The 16,897-nt window shown below is 39.7% G+C and overlaps 1 protein-coding gene across 1 annotated transcript in view; it reads left to right on the forward strand.

Annotated features, from left to right (window-relative positions):
- The first annotated feature begins 8 nt into the window (after positions 1–8).
- Positions 9–16,897, forward strand: part of ATXN7 (ataxin 7) — a 127,931-nt gene continuing 111,042 nt past the window's right edge. Inside the window, 2 exon segments of the mRNA XM_033865236.2 lie at positions 9–154; positions 5,398–5,478. The gene's annotated coding sequence lies outside the window, so the exon portion shown is untranslated.

The raw sequence follows: 16,897 nt of genomic DNA on the forward strand, positions 1-16,897 counted from the left end.
GTCACTTTGATTCAACTTCGATGGGTTTCTCGCAAATGGCAACATTTCGATGGTGAGGGGCGAGAGGAAAAGAGCCGCAGCAGTCCGGCTGATTTGATCTCCAGTGGGATCGATTCAGTGAGCTGCAAGAAGCGGGTCTGAGTTTTCAACCCAGGTTTGATATTCTGTTGAGTTACTTTCCAATATTTCTGCCCCCCAGGTACCTCGCTTCTTCATATTAGGGATGAAGCAATTATCGAGTATGGATTTGGTTGTTTCAGTTTCCTTAAGCAAATTGGGTTCATTCTCTCGGTTTTCTCTTAGTTGTAGAGGAAGAGCTGTATATGCAAATGTATGACAGTGAAGGGTGTATCACCTCTAGTGAGAAATCAGTATGCATGGAATTTTATTCGTATATATGAAGTCTAAACTTCAGTAATGCTCTTCAACAGTTCTCTAAAGAGTTAGCACCTTTGACTTTTAGCACAAAGGCAAAAAAAAAATTTTTACCTTGAGTGAATATTTTGAGGTATAACTTGCCCTCCCCCACCGTGGGAAATCTCTCCTGGTTTTGAAAAAATATTGGCCTAAATGCTGACTGTGCATGGGTTTGGGATCCTGTGCATTTTCTTGGTTTAGAGGCAGAGAAGACACTCTAACCAAAAGATGAATTACTTTAAATCTTAAGTACTACATATTGTAAGTTGAAGTGTCAGTTGACTGTCTATCCCAAGTGGCATTTTGGAGGGGATCCTTGTTGCTTAAAAGATAATAGTCAAAAAAAAAAAGTAATAGTCAAGTGGTGAAAGGGTGTTCTTTTTAAGTTACTTGTTACTTGGCTGTATCATCATAATACTGATTTGGAAACAGTATCTAATGACTTAAAATAATCTTTAATGTTGTTGATGGGAAAGTATCACTGCTCCCTGTAACTTAAATTTTCATGAGGCAGGCTATCCGTCATTCGTAGATGGAGTCCTGGCGAAACGCTTATAAGTTCATTTTGTATTTTGTTGGGCAGTGCCAGGAATTTTCTGAAGTAATAAGACCAAGAGAGATTAAAAGGACTTTAAAGTTTGAGGTATACCTGAAAATAAACATTTCTGAACATTCTTACCTCAAGTGGTGGGAAACACAGCAAAATTTGAGCCTTTCTGAACTTGAAAAAATCTGCTTTGTCAGCCGCATAACTGGCAATTGCATTGACACAGATTTTTTGTACTGAACATTTAAGCACTCTTTTAATTGACTTTTCTCCATCTCATATATAGTGAGAGAACATCTTTTAATAAATCTTACAAGTGGTTTTCTTTTATACAGTTTATTATATATTCACATCTTCATGAATGTTAAAGTAGAAGAGACTCAAGCTCTATGCCATACTAACATTTCTTCCTTTCCTAGGGAAATCTCTGTGAGCAGAAAGAAGTAGCAGATTTTAAACTCTAAGAAAACTGATTTGGACTTTGCACATGTATGACTTTAGGTTTGGTGATTTACTCAAGTCATTATATTTGTTCTTTGAGAGTATGAGAGTCTAGTTAAGGAAGTTTCTTTGAGTATTTATTTAATATTAGCCTCTGAAACTATAAAAGATGATGAGAGCTAGCTCTATGGTCTTTACCTTGGTTCTGTAAAACAGGCATTTCGTAATATGCTTTTAGAGCTAGGATTATTTTGGCGGTCTGTGGCCCTCAAGGAGTCATGAGTGGGCCTCAGGAGATTCCTGCACTCCCTATGGTTGTGACCTAATCTTTTTTGTGTATGTGTATTTTTCTGGGGAGGGGTCTATAGTTTTATAGGAGAGGTCCTGGGCCCCCCTAATAAGAGATATATGTTTTTATTAAATAAAATGGGAGTTAGAATAATTCTTAAGAGAAAAAAAATAAGAAAAAGTATATCTTTGTGCTCAGTACTTGCCTTTTAAAGTTGTCTTAACCTTGTCATGTGGTCTTAAGGGTGCAAAAGCACTGCCATTTTGTTCCCACAGCAAACTGTTGTCTGTCAGTTGATAAGCCATGCATACACATAAAGGGCTTGACGTGCTGGCCCTAGGTGCATTGTGGCTGTTTCTCAATTATACTTAAAAATTTAGACCGAATACATTGATGGTCGATAGGCAGAGGCTTGAGCTTGACAACCAGTTCTTGGAGTGAATGGTTCATTCAGTTCCACTCTCTACTGCTCTCCAGCAAAGATTCTGGAAGAAGTGAATTGTATTTTCCTTTCTTTGAACATTGAAGGAAGAGAGGATATTATGAGTGAAGAGAGAGATGAATAAAATGCTCATGGCCATAAAAATAAACTTGCTTCCGGTATTCCTGTGGTCTTTCCCTTTCCCTCTCATTTATTCCTGGTGAGCATTCTTGCCCTTTGCTTTCAAGTTGGAGAGTGGTTAGGAACACAGGCTTTAGACTCGAACCTGGATTTGATTCCCATTTCCTGAGCCAGCCAGCCAGCCTCTCAGAGTCTAGAAAAGATGACCATTAAATGAGATAAGAAAAGCAAAAGGCTTTGCTCAGTCATAGGCCCCTAGTAAGTGCTCAAAGGTGGTAGCCCTTTTGAGGATGGTTTTATCCTTGTCTGTAGAAGGAGATAGCTCATACGTTCTTTCAAAGAGAAAACCTTTAATCATACTCATTCCCACATAAACCTTCTGGGACCATCCTGCTTTCAATTCAGAAAAGCCTTTCACATCTTTCTGGTTATCATGGGTAGGTACCCCAGTATCTATAGGTCCTATTAGACCTGTCTACTGTTCTTAACAATGGGGTTGCATTCTCTGTTAGGCTGGCAGGCTATGTCTAAATCCTGGGTATGTCAGAGCCAAACTAATAAGCATGCACCAAGGTTGAGAGCTGTGAACCATTCAAAAACGACTTGATTTTTATGGCCTAGAACAGAGATCAGCAAACTTTCTGTAAAGGATGAGGTAGTAAATGTTTTCAACTGCGCTGGCCACCCAGGTCCCCGTCACACCGTCCACCTCTGTCAGTGCATGGAGAAAGCAGCCATAGACAAAAGTGAGCTGGCATGGCTGCATGCCAGTAAAACTTTGTGGACACTGATGCTTGAATTTCATATAATTTTTATATGCCATGAAATATTAAAAATTTTTTTTCAACCATTTAAAAATGTTGTGTACAGGCAGCAGCTCATGGTGTGTACAGGCTGAGGCTGGATTTGACCCATACATGGGCCATAGTTTGCTGACCCCCTTGCCGAGAAGACCCGGAAATCCTATAGGTTTATGAAGTCACCAAGCAGCACTCCCCGCAGCCATTTGCCATCTCAAGTATTCAGTGCTTTCGGTATGCAGACTTTATCTAATGCCCCCATCGTCCCCATTAGCTTGAGACTCCAGTACAGTTAGTTGTTACTAGTTTTGGTGTGTGGCCTTCCCTTCTTAGCACACGCATTGTACTCACCAGTAAATTATTTATTGCTAAAAATGTTCTCACTTTGCCCAGTTTTCTGTAGAGCTTGATGAGTGAGCCCTGTCCTGTGTGATGGTTTTGAAGGGAATCAGTGCCTTTGGAGCTGTCTTACGCCTCAAGTTCCTGTTACCCTCCCTGTGCCCTGGAAGGGAAGTAATTGATACTAGGCCACAAGCTGCTAAGGAGCCGCTGTTACCTGTATGCAGCCTCCTCCACCCCCCTCTGCATGGTGTTTGCTCAAATAAAGCACACAAAGATTCCTCTTGTGTTCTAACCCCTGGAGATTAGCTCCAGGATTGGTGTGTACAGAGCATGTAGATGTATATGTCTGTGTGTAATTTCATCCGGCCGTCACTGAAGCTCTGAGAGTCGCTTCTTCTTCTTTTCACCTTTTCTCTCTCTTGACCCTTTTCTCTTGGCCATTGTATAGGATGCAGATTTGGTGACCTAGTGGTTGCTATAATTGATTATTTTTTACTTCTCTTCCTGCCTTTTAGAATTCTCTACTAATTGCTTGTTTTGCAGCAAATATGTTCTTTTTGGAGTTTAACTTTTCAAAACCACATTATGCTGGAAATAAAACCCACTAATTGGGTGTTTTAGAATTTCCCTCCTCCAAATATAAACCTAATGCAATATCAGAGGCCTGAATTGATACTTTAGATACTTAGTGATAAATTGCAGTTTTAAAGTTCTTGGCCATTTAATCTAAATGTTAGAAATGTAAAGTATGTTATTACGCTTAATATTTAAGGGTTTCCTTCTTTTGAAAAAGGTAAATTTGGTACATATTTTCTGGATGACACGTGGGGCAATATGAATCCAACAAAGTCATGAAATAAAATGCGAAGCCAACATCTAGGAATTTATCTTAAAGAACCAGTCAGTCAAGGGTGCATAGATGTGTGTGCCAGACTCCTCACTACCCTGGTTTTTGTAATAGCAAAACACAGAAAGTAATCTGAATGCCTATTAATAAAGGGTTGATTAAGTCAATTAGAGCCTATCCATACAGTGAAATAAAATACTGTGCAATCTTTAAACAGGATGATGCAAGTTGATATTTATTGGCATGGGAATGATGTTTAGGAGAACAGAGGACAGCATGAGAATATGTTTAATGTGTGATTTTTAAGGTGGATGAAAGCCCTGTGTATAGAAACCTAAAAGCAAGTATCTGGAAGGACGTACACCAAATACTAATAGGAGCTTGTTACCTCTAAGTAATAATATTGTGGATGATCTTTTCTCTTTATGCTTTTTTTTGTTTGTTTATTTGTTTTAGGTAGCATATGCTGCTTTTATAATGAGGAAAAAATGATAAAGTTATTAAAGAATAAACATACTAATGGAAAACATCTCCTATATGTGGCTAAATGAGGCCTCATTCCCCGAGATGACCAATTTCCCTCATGGTCTGTGTTGTATTGAATGAGAAGTGAAATATGCTTTCTCAAATGCCTTTTAAAATGTTTTCTATATTACTAATAAGCAAGAATATTTTCCAGACTCTTCCAACAGGAAAGAAAAAATTCCATACAGGACTAAATAAATATCAGTTTTTAGAAGAAACTCACTGAAAACACAGACGCATAGGCATTGATAAAGAGAGTATGCTGTGCCTCATTTCTTGTTGTGAAGGATTCTTTTCCCCCTGTTGAAATTCTTATAAAACTGTAAGGAATTCATATGTATGGAGGGAGTCCAGGCTAGTGGTTAAAAGCATGAGCTCCAGCACTTCCTGTGTTGCTCTTGTCCAGTTCGAACTCAGTCTCCTCATCTGTAAAATGTGGATAATACCATGCTAAGCTGTTGTGAAGATTAAATGATAAGTGCTTAGCAGAGTGCCAGATACTTAGCAGTATCCAAGGAGGAAGAAGTGGTGGGAGGGGTGAGGGCATAATAATAACAGCAATGATAGTGATAATAGTGCTGATAATGATAATATTAGCTACTAATATTTCCCCTCTTCTACATATAGGTTTGCATGAGGGCAGAGCCTTGTTTGCTGCATTCATCAGCCTAAACCCTCTAACCAGACCAGTTACCTTGACCAAGACAGGTATGTGGTCTAGTTTCACCCAGTCATGCTCCCTTTACCCTGGTATCACTATCAAAAAAAAAAGAAGAAGAAAAAGGAGTGCTCAGGGGCTCACAGGCATAGAGTTGGTGCTCCGTAAATAGTTGTTGAATGGATGGTAACCTAAAGCAAGCATTTTCTCTAGATAGTATGTGGTGAGCTTTTAAAAGAGGGTTTTTCTCATTTTTCAAGTTTATATGGAAGGCGGTTCCAGGCAGAGAAACTGTTAAAGGGAGAATCTGTTTTGAGTTCTCTAGTTTTTAAACTAAGTTTTTAGACAAAGCAATTTTGCTTCATTTTTCTTCTCTTAGCCAGTTACCTTCAATTCCAGCTCAACCCTGTTTGTACCTGCATCCTTGTGGTATAACTATGATAACTGGAGAAAATTTTCACTTTATTTTCACCTAAGTTAGCTGGGCTTTGGAGTATGTTCTACCTCCTGCCTAAACCTCTGTGTTCTGACTGAGGTACATTTCATTGTTTCTGTGGAATTAGAAGCATTGACCTGGCTGTAAAGAATGAGAAGTGTAACCACATCTGCCTGTGACAGTTATTTGGAAACACTGGAGCGTTGAGTTCCTTCCTAGGAAACTTTAGGAAATGCATGGAATAAAAGAGTGTAGATATATTATGATAATTCATGAAGCACATCTATCAGTTATCTATTGCTGAGTAATAATAACCCTCTCCAAAATTTTGTGGCTTAAAACAGTGATCATTTTTTTGCTTACAGTTAGGGCAGGGCAGTTCTTCCACAGGTCTTGAGATCAAATTCTGAGATCAAATTCTAAAAGTTAAGGAAAGTTAATCTCTATACCAGTGCTTCTTAAACCCCTTGCTAAAGACACTTGCATGGGGCAGGGAGAGAGAGTGAGAAGTGGGAGGAAGCAGATCTTTAACAATCTCGAAAGAACAATCCATTATCTTAAAATTCGACATGAATTTTGTATTCTACTCCATGATGCATGCCTTTGTTTTACCATAAAATTAAGTCTAAATTACTTGCCAATCAAATTACATTTTATCTCCCAAATCTCTGAGAAAATTGCATCTTCTAGACTCAAAATAATGACTAATCAGCTAAAGGTCTTCGGTTGTAAGCAACAGAAACTAAATCTGGCCACTTTAAGTGAGAAAGGAGGTTGCTGGAAGGATGTGGTGTAGCTCTCAGCATTGACAATAGAGCTGAAGAACCAGACCTCAGAATGGATCAGATCCAGAGCAGCTTCAGGGATCCACGTAGCGGGACTCGGTGGAGAGTGTCCTCGGCGTGCCGGACTTCATAACTTCTCCAATTGTTTTTAACCCCTCTCTCTACTGAGTGTGTCTCTCTCAGGCTCAGACTGCGCGCTGGCAGGTGCCTTGGTTCCTGCCTCACCAAGAAAGTACCTTTTGGGGCGATTATCATTCCTCAGCAGGGGGGAGTGGACACAGGGCTGGTAAAACCACAGACGTCCACGGTCTAAACATTTGTGGGCCTCTGTGTGTGCGTTACTTTGTGCATTATCTATCACATTTAATACTTGCAACACTTCTTTCCCTCCCAATCCTACATGCCTCTTAAACCCCAGTTTGAGACACAATCTTGTGGTTCCACACCACCTATTTCCATTTCAGCTAATCTTACCACTGTAAGTGCAGTAACATATTTATCCATTTCTTATGTGGTAATCTTTTATAAAACAGTATGCATTTCCCTGATATTTTAGAAGAAAAGCACATGGACTGTAATTTAACCATTTTTTGGTAACAGAGTCCCTGTGAAGAACATTTTTACCCAATGCACAGTGATCCCTTCAGGACACAGTGAGATAAATACTGTTGTTGGCCTCTGCACTAAATGTCCCAAACTGCCCTGCGTTTGTTTCTGTCTCTTGAAATGTCTAGCTGCTTTCATTGTATTCTTGCTGATACCTTAAAATAAACATTTTAGACCTTCTAGCTTATAAGCTGAAGGGACAATCTATGTTTATATAGCCTTTAGAGTATAAGTTAAACCATGCTTCAATCAGTAAAATGTGCAAATACAATGTGATTTTATTCAGAGCATTTTCACATATTTTCCTGTTTTATACTCTCATCTTTTGAAGTCAGAGAAGAGCATACTTCCCCCTGTTTTTTAGCTGAGAATATGGTTTAGAAAAGGTAAGCAGTTACCCTTGCAGCATATGACTGTTGGCAGGAGAACCCCTGGGCACTTTGACTACCCATGCCTTTGCTGAGGGCAGTTCTAGAATGGTGGTTTACCAATTGCAGAAGCCCCTTATCCGGTTACTCAAGGTCCCACACTGAATTAGAGATGCGTGAACCTACGATTAACCTCTTACTGTGGGCACATTGGTGTGTAATGGAGGTATCTAATGGTTTCCTTGGTCATTTGCAGCCGCTTTTGTTTACTGTTGCTTTGGAGTCCCAGCGTCTTTTTATTTCCCCACAGATAACCAGTTGAGAAGCCGCTGATTTACCCCACCTCATCTTCCCATGATTAGCTGGTTTTGAAGTACCTCTTGGAGCCCTTTAGTCTGGCCTTTTTTACTTCCCCAGGATGTAATTACCACCTTTGGTGTAGTCACTTGTCCTCCCAACCCCTGGACTCTTCTTTTAAATGGTCTGCCCTGTTTTCTGCTCTTCAGGTCCATCACTACAAGAGATTTCGAGAGGAGCACTTGACGGACGCTTTTGTTTAATTAAGTCTCCAGACAGTGTTCTGTTAACAATAGGGTTGTATGTTAGGCCTTTTCCGCCTCAGTTTTAAAGTTTCATTGTCGTCTGAACCATCAACATGATCATAATGGCAATATGGTGGTTCTTGTTTGGCCATAGAGACGTCACAAGACTTTTCTGTAGCTTTAGAACCTCATTTTAGCATTTAACACTAGTTTTTAAATTATCTCTCTTTCTCTAATTTGTTTCAGGCACTGATTTCTACAGCTTTTAAACATGTTCTGTTAACAACAGTAGTCAAAAATCTAATTTTCTCATGGTCTCTTGCATTTCTAATTTGTATTATGGTCTCATTTTTGCAGACATTTTGAACCTTTAGGATCCTTGAACTTAATCGTGAAGAGTGCTAACACAGTTCTGTATTGAAAAATGCATACTTTTCATTGCTTTGTATTTTATTCACTTTTTTATCCTTAAGTTTTAAAGTACTGAACACAAAAGGAGATTAAATATCTCCTCTTAGCTGCTCTTAAGAGGAGATATTTAAGACTCTAGTCTCTGCTCCCTGTACTCCTCACCCTGTTGATTATTATTGTTCTGGTAGTTATAACTATAAATCGAAGTTGGAAAAGAGACCATTTGCCATTACATTAGGACAGTTTAAATGGAGTCACTTGTTCAAATTTACTAGCTTCCTGAAGCTAGTAAAGATGTTTATGGTTTCTAAGTTTCCTTGTTAATTTATTTCAACACAAGACAGTGAATAATACATGTTTAGCTATTACAGATAACAAGAAAGGTAGCTCCTAGAAAGCTAGTACATATTCCAGCTTTCTGTTTAGAACTATAAATGGCACTGAATTGAAAAATCAGTTGTCATAGTAAACAGCAGTGATGATGTCGTAGTAGGCAGGTTTCTGAGTGTGTCTGTTGCTTTAGCTGACTGCCAGCAACGATTAGCTTTCTTTTCCAGAGAGCTGGTGTCAAGTGTTAATCAGCTATAGACTGGAAAGTTTTTACTGGCTAACATTTGTGGTGCAAGAAACACCAGTCTGTGTTTTATCTGTAGTCTTTTAGACATATCATTGCATATGATATCATGCATATGATATTGCGTGGTATTCTTACAAAAAGAAACAGTTCCATTTTTCGTCTGTATTAGGAGTGCTTCAGAGTATGAAAATAGTGAATTTTGACCTTGAAGAGTCTAAATTATCTCAGTTAAGGTTGTGATGTGTCCCAGAAAAAATTTACACATTAAACCCAGTTCATCATTCTTGTTTTTTACATTTAGAGTAGTTTCTTAAATTGAAAACATAGTTCATAAAAAGTAGTATTGAAAATCTTAAAATACACAAAAGCTAAGAAATGTAACTTGGATTTTGAGTTTCAAGAATTACATAAACTTGGTTCTTACAGAAAGCTGAAATTCCAGAATGCTTATAGGGTTTTTGTTTAATAATTTTTCCCTGATTTGCATAAGTCAGAGGTGTTTGTAGAAAATTTGGAAAATTTCACAAATACACAGAAGGAAATAAAAGTTACTCATACTTCTACTACCTAGAGATACCACTATTAACATTTCATGTATGTCCACCTAGCTGCTTATAGAGTTTGCCAATAAAATATCCTTTGAAATGAACACTTAAGGGTAACAAGTGTTAGAAATGGATACACTACAGTGAGAACCAAGTTTTGTTAATCCCACTGCTTCTCAATGTTTCCTTCAGGCTGAAGAGAGAGGCCTCCCCCCTGGGGTGGGACATGAGAGCTATCTCGCTCTTTGGCCAGCTTTCGCTGAAGTGTAGCAGAGCATCTTTTCTGCAGACTGTAGTGTATCTGCCTGTCTTTATCTTAGCAACTCTTGCTGTCAGCTCTGAATGCCTGCTGGTTGCAGAGGGAGACATTTGGAGTCTTTGTTGGAGTGGCTTGTTGACATAAGCCCCATGGATTCTTATCAACCTCCTAGAAGGATTCTTCCAATCAGCTCTTGATTGATCAGAAGAATGCCCCAATATTCAGAAATATAGTAACCTCCAGGGTAGTCGTGCCAAGTGAAAGCAAGGTGGAGTGTTTAGAGACTCCCAGGTGATTTCAATTAACATCTAACCTCAAATCCAGTGGCCTTGGTAAAAAAATCTGAAGGAGCTCAGAGCAGATTATGGTATAAGCATATGCCAGTCCTTGCCATTGGAAAAGTGCTAATCTGGTCAGCTGTGTTAAAGAGACAAGCGAGGCTGAACAAAGCAGAATTTCTCATCCGGTTCATCTTTTGCCTAGTGCAGACGTACCCTGTGAAAGAGAGAAAGAAGGAAAGGTCACAGGCAGGTGGCTAGTAATACAAGATGGTTGGCTTTTCTTTCTGTGTGCCTTGGCTAGTCGTAAGCAGATCCTCAGGTCTGAGAAAATAGCAAAGTGAAGTGACACACAGGACAACTTCCCCAGGCAGTGATACAACTTCTGGGTATTCAGTGTGAAAATACCGTGCTGACTTTGATTCCAAAGCTCTCAGGGAGAGGAAACCCAGGGAGAAATAGGAGGAGGTGGCATCTCTTTGTAAACATTTTAGTTTTCACATGTAGCAGACTCCTGCCTAGAGAATTGTTAAGTGTCAGCCCCTCCATTCTGCCAGCTGTTTTTCAAGAGCGCCCTCTCATGTTCTCTTGAACTGACCAGTTTAAAAGGTGTCACTTCTGCCTGAGAAACCTAAGAGCTTACATGCAGTGCTTGGTGTGAAGGAATTGCTCTGGAAAATGAATAACCTTTGTGATAACTGCTCACATGCAAAGGAGGGAGACTGCTGGTTTTACAAGTCTATGGTTTGAATTCTTAGTTCTGGCTGGAAACAGAGTCCAACTCTGATGGTTCAGGACTTTAATGAAGGGGTTATTTTCAGAGAGTGGGCAGAGTTAAGGGTGACATGGGGTTCCTGTCACCCAGAAACTAACAGCAATGGGAAGCTGTTATCACTGCTAGGTCCAAAGGAGCAAAGAGAAGAAATAGCATTCATTCCTGGAGTCCAAAGAGAGAGCTAGAGCCAAAGAGGAGGGGCTGTCTGACAGGCGCAATAGCCCTGGAGGGATTCAGCCACTGCCAGAAAAGGCAGCCCAGACCGGGGAGAGAATAAAGAAGCAATACTCCCCTCCTCCACTTTCTTTCCTCCCTCTTTGATCTCCTTCCAGTGCCTTCTATTGGCCAAACCCACCTGGAAGCCTGACTGCATGAACCTAGTGATGCTACCCATAGAGGTCAGCCTCTGGGGCACAGAGCAGGGCCAGAATGGTGGAAAATTGGTCTGGGGATGGAAAAAGGATCAAACAGAAAATTACTAGCACACCCTAGTAGCATATTCATAATCCCAGTTTCATCATTTTATCTTATCATCCTCATCTCCTGAAATCCCAAAATAAACCCTCAAGTATATGAGCTATTGGTTATGACTCAGTTCTGTCTTTTAATATAAGTAGCCTAAACAGTTACCCTACCCTTATCAGAGTTATTAAATATTCAAAGAGAGAATCTGAACAATTCTCAGAAGAATTGGAAAATCACTGAAAGACCTTCTGTTGGGGCATTTTGTTGTTGGTTAAAATTAAACTAAGATTAGAAAAAATGCATGCGAACTGTACAAGTGATTTATCCTAAAATATAAAAATTGTAATTTCAGTCACACATTGGTGAGATGGGTTTTTGTTGTTAAAATTAAGCTGCAAAAGGAAAGCAGAACTTTTTTTTTTTTTAATCCTTGCCAATTATCCCTTCAGATCTATTTCACTAAGGTAGGGTGAAGATTCTTACTCAGGCAATCTAGAAATAGAAGAAGAGATTTTTAGCTGTTAAAAGAGGATATGTTTCAGTCCATAACTATTGAGTATTTGGCTTTGAGAGATAGAAAAATAAATAAGATACTTACTCTGCTTTCCAGAAACTTATGACCAAACAGTGAAAAGAGGTTCACACCCATCTATAATAATCAGCAATAGGAACTTTAATAGAAGCATCAGCTGTGGACTTAGAAAGAGGGAGAAGTGGTTTGTCTTTCCCAAAGATTCTTTCATATGGCTCATAAATATTTATCAAAAGTATACTTGCTGTGTCCTAGAAGTACAGACGATAAAAAGATACCAAATGGCCCTGACCTCAGGGAGCTGGGGTCAGAATAAGCATTTTACTACTGTTTCATCAAGGGCAGCCAATCATTTGATGCCTTACCATTGCCTCAGTGATGGATGACATCGAGAATCCTTACCATATTCTACCGTGGTCCTCTGATCTGGCCCCACCTACCTGTCCAGCCTCCTCAGGTGCTCTGGCTTCTTAGTTCCTCGAATGTGACATGCTTTCTTAGAGTCTCTTCACTTGAGTTTCCCTTGCCTGGAGAGCCTGCTGCCACCCTCATCTCTGAACACCTCTTCTGTCTCCTGGACCCTCCTGGTCCCAGTTTAAATGCCACCTCTTCATAGAAGCCTTCCCGACCTTCCAGACGAATTCCAGGGATCTTGTTACTTTCTGTCAAACCCATATGTATTCAGGTACCCTGCTTTTACTCCTTCAAGCACCTTTCCACTTATTTGTGTAAAGTTTCGATGGCTGTCTTCCTTAGCAGAATGTAAGCAGCATGAGAGCAAGGTACCTGTCTGTCTGTTTCACAGTTATGTCCTTAAGTGCCAAGCATGGTGCTCAATAAAGAGTTGTAGAAGGAAGGAAAAAACTGGTTTCAAGCCCTGGCCCCTACCACTCACCAGCTCTGCGACCTTTGTTATTTCACCACTTGGAGACTCCAATTTCTTATCTGTAGAATGGGGATAATGGTGATAATGGCACTTAGTATGTGCTAGGCACTGTGCTTTATTGGTCTTATCTCCTCCATTAATTCTCATCGGGAGAGGTGAACTGATTTGCTTGAGGTCACATAGTTTGTTAAGTAGAAAACAGGATTTAAATCCTGATCTAATTCCAAAAACTGATTGCTCTTCTCCAGGCCTGTGATTGTCCTGGGGTTAAATCCAGGAGGGGAGAAGGTCCTTGATACGGGGTAGTATGGATGCCCAGGTTGGGAATGTTAACATGAATGAGGAGGCCAGCTGGAGATCTCTTAAACCAGTTTTAGGGAATCAGTGTGTGTGATTAACTCCATTTAGATGGAGAGGTAATGACTTGAGCCCTGAAGAAGCTAGCTGCATCTAGAAGTGGCCTGTAGTGTGAACGCCCTGAGGCAATCACTGGGGCTAAAGAGTGAAGCGCCTTGCAAACTGAGCCAGGGAGTTGCTACTTTCTGTAAAATGCTGTAGGGGAGACCTCAATGGGTTTTATTTATTGAAAATATTTTGGAAGTAGGAAGTCTCGGTTTGGAGTCCCTTTGCGGGCAGAAGTGTCCAAAGCCCTCTCAGTTTGCATCTCTGTAGCAAAGGATACATTTTAGCTGATTCTTTCATTCCACTGTAGCACCCAGTTCAACAGTGTTTGAAAAGGAAGCACCAGTGTGAGGTAAGGGACGGATGTTTATGTTCAGTTGTTTGATATAATTCTGTTATTGTTGCTTATGGTTTTTCTGTAAGAGTATGCCTAGCCCAGATGGGTGGCACCTGTGCACAAGTTACTTCACCTCTCTAGCTTCAGTTTCTCATTTGGAAATTAGGGACAATTAAAATATCTATTTCATAGGCCTGGCATGCTGCATGCACATAGTGTCTGGCACAAAATAAGCTTTCAGGCATTGTTAGCTGTTATCGTCGTTAATATTTCCTGTCCATTCTGGTCCGTGCCTCTTGAATGAATGGGCATCGTTTACTTATCAAAGACAGATTGACTGGGGCATAGGAATTGACTTTTTTTTTTAAAGATCATGATTTTAGGGTTTACAAAGATAGTAAAAGTGGCAATGAAAAAAAGGCAATGGCACACCCTAGTTGGACAGTCCTAGTGTTTCCTAGATGTGATTATGATGAAACGTAAAGCGTGAACACAGGCTAATTCTTACAGAATCCATAGTGTGGGCTGGGGCTTTGCTTTCCATGCATTCTCCCTGATTATAGATTGATTATATCTATTTTATATACATTGATTATATCTATTTTACAGATAGGAAGTTATGATCTTTTCTAAGATGTTATAAGACAACTCTGGAAGTAGACGCTAAACCACGTGCTTCTCCAAACCGTTTTGTGCCTTCAGCATTGTCAAGGCCTGACTTACCTTCCTACAACTTCAACAACTCTGCTGGGAGGGCAAAATGGGAACAGAGCTAATTTCTTTTGAATCTGTAGGATTAATTGGAAGCACTAGGCATAGTGTGCTGTCTAGTGCACAGAAGAGGCTCAAGAAATGTTTACTGAATATAAATCTTAATCAGATTGAGTGAGAAAAAGATGACAGAAAATCAGTATTAGGTGCTGGCTCCAGCCTATTTTCTATTTAAAAAAAGGCGGGGGGTGAGGTCACTAACTATTTTACTAGCATAGTCTGTTTACACAGACTAATGGCTGGCGTCTGAGGTGAAGAATTTTCCTGTGTGTGTTGCATGTGCTTAACTCCATTCTGTGCTGTTCAGTTATCTGTGGAAATCTGTTTGTTTCCTATTAGGAAACCCCTGATGCCCAGGAAGCTCCTAGCTCTGTCCTTGTGTTGGGCTGATTAGTTTAGTCTCAGTTAAGATAAACTATGTGTAACCTTAAAATATTCAGACCATAAATAGGAAGGTGTAGCTGCTGTCATTGGTCATCATCAATGTTATTTCATAGATAGATCTGACTGATATTTCTATTTTCCTTTAACTCAGGTAATTAAGAGCTGACATAAAGGAAGTACCATATAATGGTAATGGGGGGGAGGGAGAGAAAAGAGGAGACCTTCTTGCATTTAAAAAAAAAAAGGTCATTCTGTTTCTCCACCGCCCCCCCCCCCCCAGCCCAGCCCCGCCCCGGAACTTTCTTTGCAATAAGGCATTTATTGTCATGTCAAACCTGAAAGTTTGGCCAGTCAGATGGTAGTTTGATTACTAAGCATCCTCTTCATGATTTAGCATGTTATACCACAAAGTGAAGATACTTAATGGGATAATTGTGTTGATTTACTATGCAAGTAGTTCATACAGAAATTTAAAAGTGTCAAACATTAAAAGACTTCGATAAGCCCCAATTCCCAGATCTTGGTTTCTAATACCATTTCCAATAAAAGGAACAACGACACGTGACTTAATTCTATGGCTGGGGCAGGGAATAAGCAAGATGAGCCTGGAGGGTATTCTGATGCCAGAAAGCAAGAAAGTGATGAAACAAAACACACATACATAACACACAATGAATGATGAGGTAGTCAAAGGGACACAGGAGCCTGAAAGAGTGCCCAGTGGTCACAGCTGGGATGATTTAACTAAATAATGTAGTTTTAAATTATAACCCAAGATATAAAATAAATATAAAATATATAATGTACCTATAATAAATACTAATAAAATATATATAACCAATATGTAATATATATATAGCAAAATAATAATGTAAAGCACATACCCCTGAGTCCATACTGATACAAATAAATGATTGAATAAGTAAAGCAAATTAGAACAGATAAATTTTCTGTGTGGAAGAATTCCAAACGATTTTTGTCGATAATCCCCTGAAAGGAAGTGTAACATAACTGCCCATCCCTTAAATGTGGGCCTTGCACAGTCACTTCCTTCCCCAGAGTACAGTATGGAAAGAGGAGGGAGAACCTTTACAGGGGAGAAACCTGACAGACACTACCTCAGCCAGTTGATCAAGTTAACAACAGTGACAAATGTACACTTGACATGACATAACAAGGGTGGCACTTGAGCTTTGTGGTCTTCCTCCCCCAATCCAAGAATCTCATTATAATCCTGAGAAAAACATTGGACAAACAAGTCAACACTTTCTCAACAGTACTCCTCAAAACTGTTGTCAAGGTTATCAAAAAAGGAAAGTCTGAGAAACTGTCACGTTCTAGAGGAGGAGAAGGGAGACATGACAACTAAATGTAATGTGATATGGATGGGATCCTGGAGTGGAAAAAGGACATTAGGCAAGAACTAAGGAAATCTGAATAAAGTATGGACTTCAGTTAATAGTAATGTGTCAGTATTGGTTCATTAGTTATGACAAATGTGGCACACTTAAGAGGTGAACCATAGAGGAAGTGGGGTGGGGTGTATAGGGACTCTGTTTAATCTTTACAACTTCTCTGTAAACTTAAAATCATTCTAAAATTAAAAGTTTATTTAAAAAAAAAGACTGTGGCAAAGATTAATCTATAGTTCAAGTTTAATTTTCATCATGCTGGGAGCCTGAAGTAAATAAAACAGCCCATGGTGTTCTAGGCTGATTATGGTGTAAAGTGGGGCAACTTCCTTGCTGTTGTCTTGTAAAGCCATGACAGTTTGTTTGCAGAATCAGAGAATGCAGTATTTCTAAATGTTCTCTTGTGGAATTTCCTACTGGCATGACTTTCTTCCCCCTTTGCTTCTGCCCAGTAGCAGTCCCTTGAGTGGCATTTGCTGTCCTAGTTAATCAGAGGGTAGGAGAAATGAAAAACTCTCCTCTTCCCCCTCCTACGAAGTTTCAATGGGCACTGGAAATGTAGGTCAAATTGCATCACTGTAAGGAAGGTACTTATGAAGTGCTGCCAGCCTCTCTTTAGATTCCGAGTCATGATGAACCAGTGTTGAGCCAGCTTAGGTGTGAGATACAGGGAATCGGGGAGTCATGTTTTTGATGTA

This window comes from Tursiops truncatus, chromosome 10 (genome assembly GCF_011762595.2).
Source record: "Tursiops truncatus isolate mTurTru1 chromosome 10, mTurTru1.mat.Y, whole genome shotgun sequence".
Classification (NCBI taxonomy): domain Eukaryota; kingdom Metazoa; phylum Chordata; class Mammalia; order Artiodactyla; family Delphinidae; genus Tursiops; species Tursiops truncatus.